Below are 11,847 nucleotides of genomic sequence, written 5' to 3'. Positions count from 1 at the left end.
AAGAAGATGGAAAGATGAGGGAGAGAAGTGGCAGATATGAAAGGCATTGTCAGCCAAACCCCATAAAATTTTACTTATGCTCTGGAGGAGCCACTGGAGTTTGTTGTTGGCACCTGGATCGTGGACAGGCCAGTCAGCCCTATTCATGCTTTGGGAGTTCAATTTGACGGCTGAATAGAGAGGATGTTTAACTTCAAACTGCACTAAGTATGTTTGGGGTTTTTTTGGAGGGGTGCCCTCCATTTATGGAGTTGTGTTAAATGAGGATCATTGGTTCATGGCTGGAAGGGATCACCTTCCCAGGATCATCCATTCAGTGTTTAGTTTAAGTAGTCAGGGGCTGGGGCACAATTCGAACCCAGGGAACAACTCTAGCATTCCCCTCCCCTTCCTCAAGCTACCTGGGGGAAGTACCGCCACCAAAGGTCTAGGAAAGGAGGGCAGGTCAAAAAGGTGACACATTTAAAGCAGCTCTACAGACCTTCCTACACTGGCTGGAGCGGCAAGGGGGGTGGGAATTAGCACCAGATTCAACCAATACTGAAACCCTCAACGAGGCTCCGCCCCCTCCACTCGCCGGCGTCCAACCCTGAAAAAGAACCAGACAGGTCTCTAGCGCGTGGGCGTCACATGACGCCAATAGCTTTGCTTCCAGTGGTCGCGCGATTCGCCGTCATATCAGCCTATGCCCCCTTCCCCTGATTGGTCGCTGCGAGCTCCTTGCCCCGTCCCCTTTCCCCGCCTTCCTTCCTCGTTCCCCAGGTAACCCAGGCCAGGGAACTGCCTCAGCAGCCAGCCGATAGATCCCTAAAGTGCCGGGGCAGAGAGGCACAGCCGCTCCGGATCGCTAGAACCAAGTTTGGGAGCCGGCGACCTGGGCCTTCTCCAGGAGGAAAGGTGCACGTATGGGTTGTGCGTGGGGAGCTGGGAGGATAGCCGGGAGGGGATTTGGTGAGGTAGAACCCTCAGGAAATTGGGGACTCGGGTCGGGGAGGAGCTAATCTTTCCGAGCCGAAAGGAAGGAACGGAGCTTTGGGGGTTGTGGTGTTTTGGGGCGGGGATTCCCCTGGAGACGGAGGGCGGAGCGGGGAGCCTGGACTGATCCGGGGCTAACCCCACCGGTTCGAAGGGGAATGTCGGGGGCGTGGACTGGAGCAATTTCGCTTGCTCTTCAGGGCAAGCTCCCCCCCACCAAAACCTAGTGGGACTCATCCAGAGGGTCCATTAAAGCGAACTGTCAGAACCGAGAGGGACTCAGAATGTCCGACTCCTGGGGGACAATTGGTTCCAATGCCATTGGGGAAAGAGGGTGGGGAAATGACAGCCTAATGCCGACCGCACCTAAAGTTTGGCCGAGCGCTTTTTTTGGGCATCTTCCCGAGTGGTTCCTGTACCTTATTTTGGAAAGGGTTTTATTGGAAGCCGCCCCCCCCCCCAATCAATTACAAACGCCGGGTTTCCCGAACTTTTAAAAATGAGTTAATTACTGTAATTCGTTGTTTAGTCTGTCAGTCACTTCCCTTGGCCAAGATACTATAGTGGCTTACCTTTTCCTTCTCCAGTTTATTTTAGAGCTGTGGTTCTCAACCTTTCTAATGCCCTGACGCCGCAATACAGTTCCTCATGTTACAGGGACTCCAAACCAAAAAATTATTTTGGTGGCTATTTCAAAACTGTAATTTTGCTATAGTTATGATTCGGAATGTAAATACCTGATATTCGTTATGTAATTCTCATTTCTACAAACTGAGAAGTTGAGAATCGCTGTTTTAGAGGAAACTGAGGCAAACAGGGTTGAGTGAGTTGCCCAGCATCAAGTACCTAATGTCAGAGGGCAGGATTTGAACTCCGGAAGATGAGTATTTCCGACTCCAGGTCTGCACCATTTATCCACCCTAGGGTGAAGATACAAATTGAAATAATAGAATTGAGACTCAAATGCCCTGAGCCTACCTGAGTAAAAGGTGGAGGTAATTACAAGTTTTATTGCTGTTGTTCAGTCTTTTAGGTCTTGACCTACTCTTTGGGATTTTTTTTGGTAAAGATTCTTGGAGTAGTTTGCCATTTCCTTCTCCATCTTATCGTACAGATGAGGACTCTGAAGCAAATGGGTTAAGTGACTTGCTGGGGGTCACCCAGCTAGTAAGCATCTGAGGGTTAAACTAGGGGCTCTCCTAACTCCAGGCCTGGCTCTCTATCCATTGTGCCACCTAGGTGACCAAGGATTAAATGCCTAATGGCCATTGGATGAGATAGCCTAAGTACCATACCGACTAGAATTTCTATATATTCCATACCCAAGACTTAGGGCCAAATGTCTGGCGTGCATATATATATATATATATATATGTATATATATATATGTATGTATATATGTTTATTTATTTATTTATTATATGTCTACTATATGTACACATATACATACATATCTGCATATGTGTGTGTACATATAGTAGACATATAATAAATGTTAACTGAATTGAATTATTGAATATATAATGTACATGAAAAGTAGAAATTGAGGTGGTTTTTCTGATTTTCCATAAAAGTTCTGCTTGTAAGATCCTGGGTACATCTATAGCCATGAAAAGTTTATATAAAATTTTACTAATAAAATTACATTTCAATATAAGTTTTTGTTTGGTAATACCATTTTCCAAAAACTTTTTAAGAGCGAAAGAGACAGTAAAATTGAATAATAGAGTAAAAAACATTTTCATTCCATGTTTATGCTTTAGCCTTAAAAAGAGCTGTCTTTAAAAAGAAATAGATATGTATACAAATATATGTGTTTGTGAGGTATACATTAGAAATTCCCTTCACTTCTGCTGGTGGACACTTCTCTGCTTAGAGAGAATATCTTTAAGCACAGAAAAGTTAATTGCCTTTTCCAGCCCTCCTGGTTTTGAGTCTAGCTTTGTATTCACTATAGCTCAACTGTATATGTACATATACATACATGTTGGAGTATGTGCACAGGTATATAATGTGTGTCTATATACATGTGCGTTTTCCAAAGACACTTTACATACATACCCATGCATAGTGTCATGGATAGAACTGATAGAATGCTGAACTTGAAATCAAGGAAGGGATAGGGTGGGAAACATATTTATTAAGCTAATACATTTTAGCTTTGTTTACTGAAGTCTACCTAGGCTCTTTGGAGCACACTTGGGTTTTGTATAACAATCTTGATTTCAGCTACTCTGAGTCTATGAGAAATGTCTGCAGTGAACTGAAAATAATTTCTCCCCTGCTGAACTATAGGTTCTTTTTTTTTTTCAATATGGAACCTCTGAGTGTTTAAATAAGTTAAGGATTTGTGGATTGGGGGTAATCAGCTGAACATTCCTTTACTTAAAACTAATAATAGGGGGCAGCTGGGTGGCTCAGTGGATTGAGAGTCAGGCCCAGAGACAGGAAAGTCCTAGATTCAAATGTGGCCAAAGATACTTCCTTAGCTGTGTGACCCTAGGCAAGTCACTTAACCCCCATTACCTAGCCCTTAGTGTTCTTCAGTCTTAGAACCAATTCAGAGTATTGGTTCTAAGATGGAAGGTAAGGGTTAAAATAATAATAATAATAACAATAATAGCCAGCAATCGTATTGGACTCTTAAAATTTGTAAAGCATTTTTCACAACTAGGTGGCACTGTAGAGTGGGGCCAGGTATCATCTTCCTGAGTTCAAATTTGGCCTCAGACTAACAGTGTTACCCTGGAGAAGTCACTTATCCCTGTTTGCCTCCGTTTTCTCATCTGTAAAATGAGCTGGAGAAGGAAATGGCAAACCACTTCATTATCTTTGCCAAAAAAACCCCAAATGAGTCAGAAAAGGTCAGACACAACTGAAATGACTGAACAACAAAGTAGCTGAACATTGAGAACATCAAATATTGATTTTTGATATTTTTATAATTGATTCTATTCTGTAGTTGCTTGAACCATGTCTGAGTTAAGTTTAGAAGTTCATGAGTTCAGAAATTCAATTTTCCCTTTCTGAATTTAAAATTCATTTGACCTATAAATCATCTGACTTAAAGAAATACATTATCTTTATATGGCCTTACATAGTTATGTATAATTAAAGGAGATCTATTACCTTACTAACAAGCCAGGTGCCAAGAAACCTGTTATCTCTGTTCAACTAATGAACAGATGGACTCATCAATTGACCTTTCCTGATTGGATGAAAGGAAGGGTTGTTGTTAACCCCAAATGTCCAGCCAATCATTTTTTTTTCACCTATAATACTGTAACAGTTAAATTAGTCTTTAGTAATAAAAAGTATTATATTTTGTGAGGTTTATTAAGGATTATTTGAAATCGAGGAATAAAGAAAATACAAAGTAATAACTCACGTGCCCATGGCTAATTAGCCAATTCAGAATCCCCGTGCGTACCTTACTTACTATATCCTTACAAAATGGAAGAGTGCCAGGTAGGAGTTACAGGCAGATTAAATACTAATTGTGATCTCACCCAGGTGGAGACTCAGGTGAGATTATAGAGAATTTTGGGAAATACTAAAGACTTCTGGGGATTGAAGTCTAGGGTTGAAATCTCCATTTTATATTCTCCCCCTGAGGCCTGAGGAAGACTAGTCTCTCCACTGGGTCTTGTAAAGATACCAACTTTGAAATTACAATAATTTGAGGATAAGAGGAAAAGAGAACAAAACCAATAATTGCTAGACTCATTGACAAAAAGCCAGTTAGGGGGCAGTCCTCTTTGGCATAAGAGTATACATAAAAATAAATGTTCAATCAACCATACCCAAAGTTCATTCTTGATCTTCTCCTGCAGCTTATGGTCTGTGGAGGCATCTTCATGGTGTCTTCTCCAAACAGTTCAGTTTCTGGATTCTGAGAGGTGTCTCTCTCTGGGAATTTAAACTTTGCAATTTAAAACAATAATAATTTTACATTCTCCCCCTCCCTCCTCCCCCCAAAGAGGGTGATTGAAAAACACAGGGATCACTTAGGGATGCATGGCTGAGTTATGAGTTATATGGATCAATTGGCAAGATAAATTAAAAAAAAACATCAGAAAAATCCAAATTAAAAAAAGATAATTTCTGGGTAAAATATAGACTATCAAAGTCTTATGTGTAAAAATTCTAAGTAAAGGAAAAATAAATCTATAACAGGTCCTTGAATCAGGGCCCAATTAAAATGATCTAAGCAATGATGCATTTACCCAATCAGTAGCCAGGACTACAGAAAGTTGCCACATTATGAAAGACAGAATAGGGACTAGATTATAGGAGCCAGGTAGGAGCCAAATTTTGGTACTTGTCTGTAAATATTTTCATGAAGAGTGTGGATACAAGGAAGGCCTAAGTCTTAACATATGTTAAGCTTTGCAACTTTGAATCTCACACTAGGTTCAGATCCTTTGTAATGGCTTAGAAATGCATCAATCCTACCTGGATTGTTTTTTTTTTTCTTTTTCTTTTGACCTGTGTGCTCTTTTGGCACAATTCAGGTTTAGCTTTGTGCTTCTTTGGCCTTGTGCAATGGCTCTTTTGTATATCTTGTCCTGGAATCAGACAGAAAATATTAAGCAAAGTCCCACAATTTTTTTAAACAATTAGTGGCATCATTTTTACAGTCTCAAGCTTTTGGGTCATGCATTGACATTATAGCAAATATATTTTAAACTTATATTACTGCAAAGCAAAAAAATTAAAGAAAATCTTAATACTGGTGACATGTGCTTGAAATATAAAAAGGGAGAGAAAAAATTAAAAAATGAAATAGTATATTGCACAAGCAAGAACAATATAATAATTAAAAAGTATTAAAAATAAAAATATAGCTTATAATCATTGACACACTGTGTCAGCTAAGGAAATATAGAATACAAGGTTTCTCACCAAAATGATATCCATACCTGGCCATGATCCACTGTGAGTACAAGCAAATGAATTTCACAAGGTAACCATTTTTTATAAAGAACAGTAGTTCAAAATCCCCCCAATTCTCAATAGCCCAATTAATTACAATAGCAAAAAAAACCAAACATTATTATTTTTTACATGAGTCTGCTGTATGACATTTTAAAAAAATGGATACTTGTCACAAGTTTTTCAGGTGTAGCAATGTTTCAACCTTGGCAAACATATTTTTAAACAAAGTAAAACTTATTTGGGTCTAGAACATCATCAAGAAATCTAGAGATCTTTCTGGTGGAAGTAAAGTGAGCTAAGAGTTATAAATGAGAGATGCATCTCTTTTGGGAGTCATCCAGAGGGGTACAAAGCCCTGGGATTAACTTCCCAGCTCCTTTGGTATGAGACTGTGATGTCCCATCTGTTCACATTTTTATAAATGTGGGAGGTGGGGTTATAATTGTATTTCACTTCAGCTACTAAAATGGACCTTACCTCCTATTAGGGGCAGGCAAAATGATCAGAGTTGTTGAAAAAAATCTAAAAATCATGTCTAAAGACCACTTAAAATCAATTTGAGATATTTAGCTAAAACTTATTAAATTTTCCAAAGGTTGCTATTGTGATATGGAAATCACTTTAAAAGACTGATATATATTAATTTAAGGTCGCCAAGGAATTCAGCTATGTAATTCCTAAATGAAAACTCAAGTCAGTAGTCAACCTTTTATGGAGTTTTTAATTACAAACAGGAGGAAGCAAGGTATGAGAGAGAGAGAGAGAGAGAGAGAGAGAGAGAGAGAGAGAGAGAGAGAGAGAGAGAGAGAGAGAGAGAGGGGGGGGGGGGAGAGAAGGGAATAAGGCTTAAATACCCCCTCTGCTTAGGCTGGGCCAGAGGCCCAAGCCCTTAGATAGCTGAGGCAAAGAAAAGAGATCAGTCCCTATCACTCATGTGACCAAAATGGAAAAACAGTCTCAGGGGCCTCCACCTCCAGCCTCTTTCGGAGCAAGCCCTCCTCTCAGACCTCTCCAGGAGCTCTCCCTCCAGGACCTCTCTCCTCTCAGACTCCTTCAGAGCAAAACCTCTCAGAGCCAAAAACCTCCCAGAGCAAAACCCCCCTGTCCTCAGACCCTGCTATCTTTTTTCAAACCATCTAAGTCCCCTCCCCTCAGTTCTCACATCTACCAATCACTGTCGATGTCTCCCCTGTGCCAATGGTGGCTCTAGCTTGACCCAGGACTGCCCAGAGGTCTGTTTCCTTTGCACATGTCTGTTGAAGGTCATATTCTCAAATAATTAAATCTTGATCTTTGCTGCAGCCCTTCCTAAATCCTGTTACTCTGAGTAGGGTGGAGATTGTAAGTTCCAAGACCTGGTTCTGTCATTCCAAGTATCTCTATTGTATCAATTCTAAAATCAATCATGACTCAAAGAACTTCCTGTTCTATGCTTAAATATAGGTCAAAGCCCTTTCCATTGTTTAGCAAAAGGTTTCTGTCCTAAAGTAGTCTTAAGGAGGGAGGAGAAGGAGTTTCACATTCCAATAGAGTTCTTACTATCAGTAGGAAGTTTTTCAAGTATGAAATTTCCCAATGGGGAAATTTCCAACATTCATAAGTCTAAGAAATTTTAAGGTTTACACTATACAATTGTAACCAGTTTTTATGAAGGCTATCTATCCTTTATGTGACAATTTACAAATTCAAAACAGAAAAAGGGCTATTTTTATATAGACTTATTCAATAATATTTGTTCAGTATAGTTATAGGGGAAAAGCAACAGAATATAACAGTAGTTAAAACCGGGTACATTAAAATGATTCAGGGTAACAGAATAGTATTGAATACATTAATATATGAACTTAAAATCAACAAAATTAAATCTTAAGCAAAATAATCAGTAAAATGCAATAAAATACAGAGATTTTTATAAAACATTGGAGTCTGAAAAGACTTAAAAATATAACCTACAGTCTCTTTAAAGTTCCTTGGTTTTTATCCATTTAGATGCCTAAGGCAGAAGATTGGAAAGGGATAGGCAATGGTGTTCAAGTGACTTGCCCAGGGTCATACAGCCAGGAAATGTCCAAGGCAAGATTAGAACCAGGACCTCCCGTCTCTAGCCCTGACTCTCAATCCACTGAGCCACTGAGCTGACCCCCCCCCCATATTGAGGGTGGGTTTTAGGAATCTCAAATTGGGCCAAAGAATTGCAGGGAGATGAATTTCTCCCCTGAATCTCAGGTGATTGATAAGTAACAGAATCAGTGCCCTCAAAAGATATCCTTTTAAATAAGCCATGCTTGTAACTTCCTGTTTGGAAAACTCTCTTCCTTCTCCTCATTGTTCCCCCCTTTGGTCCCCTGCCCCATGGAGGCTAATTGTAGTCTTAAGGAAAGATCACCCCCTTTTTTACCAACTGGTGTTTGATTCCAAAGACACAAGGACAGCTACCAGCAGCCTGGGTCCTGGGACTCAGCCTGGGGTGATGAGTGATCTGAGCCGGAGGCCAGAGTTGCTGGGACTGGGGCTGGGCCAGGGGCTGGAGCAGGAGCCAGAGCAGGAGCCTGGCGGACAGGGCCAGGACTAGGTGAGAGATCTGGGTCAAGCAGGCCAGGAGTGGATGACTGGAGCTCAGGAGCGGATAGCAGGCAAGCACGCAAGCAGGCAACAGGACCGAGCTGAGTCAAGAGGCTTTGCTGAAAAGCCTTGGAGAAACGTGGCTTAAAAAACATTATCTAGGCTATCTTTTTAAAAAAAAATTGAGACGTTCTCATCCAATCTAGTGATTGCCATTACTAACTGTAACAGTTAAATTAGTCTTTAGTAATAAAAAGTATTATATTTTGTGAGGTTTATTAAGGATTATTTGAAATCAAGGAATAAAGAAAATACAAAGTAATAACTCACGTGCCCATGGCTGATTAGCCAATTCAGAACCCCCGCGCTTAGCTTACTTACTACATCCTGGCAAAATGGAAGAGTGCCAGGTAGGCATTATAGCCAGATTAAATACTAATTGTGATCTCACCCAGGAATTTGGGGAAATACCAAGGACTACTGGGGATTGAAGTGTAGGGTTCAAATCTCCATTTTATTATACTTCATACTTTGTAACCAGTCATATTGTTTTCCATCTGTGATGCTTCCTGTTCTTTTTTCTCCTGTACTTCTCAAAACTATATTTTTGGATAGTAAGGCTAGTAAGCTCTATTTAGCGGTCTTTTGGATGTTTGAAAGACTCCTTTTATTAGTAATTGATAGCTATACCCATACATTCTTGGAACTTTGGGCTTCAGTTTTTTTCCTTTTCTTTTAATAAAGCTTATTGTTAAACAAATTTTAAAGGATCAATTACTCTTTTTAAAAAGTCATTCATTAGACGTATGTTATACACTTAATATGTGCAAAACTCAGGAATATTTTATTAGCTCACTTTCCTATTCTTTACAATGACTCTTCTAAACCTTTCCATCCCTCTTGAAACCTTTCATGGCTCCCTCTTCTCCCACCTTCTCAGCTGAGAACCTTGTCTCATATTTTGCTGAAAAAAATTGAAGCCATTCCCAGAGGACTCCCTCTTTTTGATTCACTCTAAGCTCTTCTGCTACAATTTCATCCATCACCTCTATCAGACAAAGAGGTGGCCCTACTCTTTGCCAAGGTGTGATCCCTTCTACCTGCATAAGCAATCCAATCCCATCCCATTTCTATCAGATTGCTCTCACTGTCATCCCACTCATCTTCCATCTCTCTGTCAACTAATTTCTTCCCTGTTTTCTACTAACATACCCATGTCTCCTCTATCCTCAAGTGATCTTGATCCTTCCATCTCAGCTACCATTCTGTATCTCTTGATCTTTGTTACCAAATTCCTTGAAAAGGCTGTCTAAAATAGATGCCTTCATCTGGCTTCTGACCTCATCATTGAACTGAAACTTCCCTCTCCAAAGTTATCAATGTTCTCCTAATTGTCATATCCAGTGCCCTTTTCTCAGTCTTAGTTTTCCTGACCTCTCTGCAGTCTTTGATGGTTTTGTCAACACAATTTTTTCCTAGTAACTCTTCTCTCTGGGTTTTTGGGACACCATTCTCCTAATTTTCTCACTTCTCTCCCTATTCTCAATTTAATTTGCTGTATCCTCATCCAAGTCATACCCATTAACTCTGAATATCCCATAGAATTCTCTCTTGTGCCTTCCTCTTCTTTACTATTTCACTTGATAGTCTCATCAGCACTTATAGATTTAATTATGTCAGCTGATGATTTTCAGACTCATCTATCCAGCTCTAACCTCTCTATTGACAAACCTTTACCTCTACATCTGCCTTTCAGACATCTTGAACTGAATGTCCAGTAGACATCTTAAATTCAACATATCCCAAACTGAATTCTTACCTTTTCCCAAACCTCTCTCTATCTAGTTCCCCAGACTCATAACCCAGATATCATCCTCAACTCTTCCCTATCTCTCACTCCCCTATCCAATCTGTTGCCAAGCTATTTTGATTTCACCATTGTAGCATCTCACAAATTCAATTCCTTCTCTCTTTTGATAGTGCCATCATCCTTGTGCAAACCCTCACCACCTCTATACTTGGATTATAACAGAAGCCTGCTGGTTGATATGCCTGCCACAAGTCTTTCATTACTCCAATCCCATCTCCATTCTGCTGTCAAAGTGGCTTTCCTGAAGTGCTGGTCCAACCACGTGACCTTCATGCCATTCCAGTTCCACATCCCAAATCCCAGTCACCTTCAGGATCAGATAGAAAACCTTCTATTTGTCATGTAGTGCCTTTATAACCTAGCCCCATCCCTTTTCTTCATAGACCTTACCACTCCCCAAAATCCATGCGTTCTGATCTAGTGGCACTGGTCTTTCTATTCATCAATAACATATCCCATTTCTTGACTCTGGGCTTTTTGATCCCACATACCTGGAATGTACCTTTTTGCCTCCTGACTTCCTTCAAAATCCAAAAAAATTCTATCTTCCACAGGAAGGTTTTCCAACCTCTATTAATTCTAGTGCCTTCTCTCTGTCAATTTTTTCCTATATTTAATTTCTTTGTACATATTTGTTTATTTATCTCCCCCATTTAGATTGTAAACTTTATATTCCCAGCACATAGCACAATGCCTAACAAAGTAGGTGCTTAATAAATGCATATTGACTGATTTCCAACATGAAGTCACATATACCATTATGCTATACCATTAAGAAACTACAGTTTGAGAGAGGAAATAAAACATGTATGCAAATGGCTATAATATATAGCAGCATGTTGTGAGGATGGGGAAGTGTTCCAAATAAACTGCCATTAGAAATTTGAGGGAGGGATCACTTCCTTTGGAGGAATCAGTGTCCTTTAAGAGGTGGCATAAGACCCTTAAGAAAGAGAGAAATTTTAATATATGTCTTCAAGTTGGGGAGAGAACGTGTCCACACCAGGCTAAGGAGATAATTTAGAGCAAAGTCTTACAATGTCAGAAAAAAATCATAAAGTATATTGGCCCCAGTTTATATAGCATCTTAAATGCCAAGATGGGTTTCTACTTTATTCATAGTAAGTAAACACTGAAGGTTTCTGAGTATATGACTGATGTGATCAGAGATTTCCAGTAGAAGGGTTGCATGAAGGGTTTTCTTTGAAAAGAAGAGACTGAAACTAGTATCCTAGCTAGATTTCTATAGTTTAGGTGAAATGTGATACTCTAAACTTGTGATAGTAAGAATGTAAAGAAAGGATAGAAGAGGTAGAATTATCAGGACTTGACTAATGAATGAGAAGCTGAAAGAGCAAAAAGTGAAAATAAGGTTTTGAACAAGGGTAACTGGGCACAAATGGCAGTACCATCAAGAGAAATACATATTAGAACAGGGGTAGATATCCTAATATTAATTTGGGGCTGATTAAATATAGTGTTGGCAGAATATGAGGGAGCTG

General features: G+C 39.8%; 1 protein-coding gene across 3 annotated transcripts in view; it reads left to right on the top strand.

Annotated features, from left to right (window-relative positions):
* The first annotated feature begins 759 nt into the window (after positions 1 to 759).
* Positions 760 to 11,847, top strand: part of SC5D (sterol-C5-desaturase) — a 37,319-nt gene continuing 26,231 nt past the window's right edge. For all 3 annotated transcript variants that reach the window (XM_056794210.1, XM_056794209.1, XM_001380211.5), the window contains exon 1: positions 760 to 897. The gene's annotated coding sequence lies outside the window, so the exon portion shown is untranslated. The remainder of the gene's footprint in view (positions 898 to 11,847) is intronic.

Source organism: Monodelphis domestica, chromosome 4 (genome assembly GCF_027887165.1).
Source record: "Monodelphis domestica isolate mMonDom1 chromosome 4, mMonDom1.pri, whole genome shotgun sequence".
Lineage (NCBI taxonomy): Eukaryota > Metazoa > Chordata > Mammalia > Didelphimorphia > Didelphidae > Monodelphis > Monodelphis domestica.
This window is presented reverse-complemented; position numbering and strand designations above follow the sequence as displayed.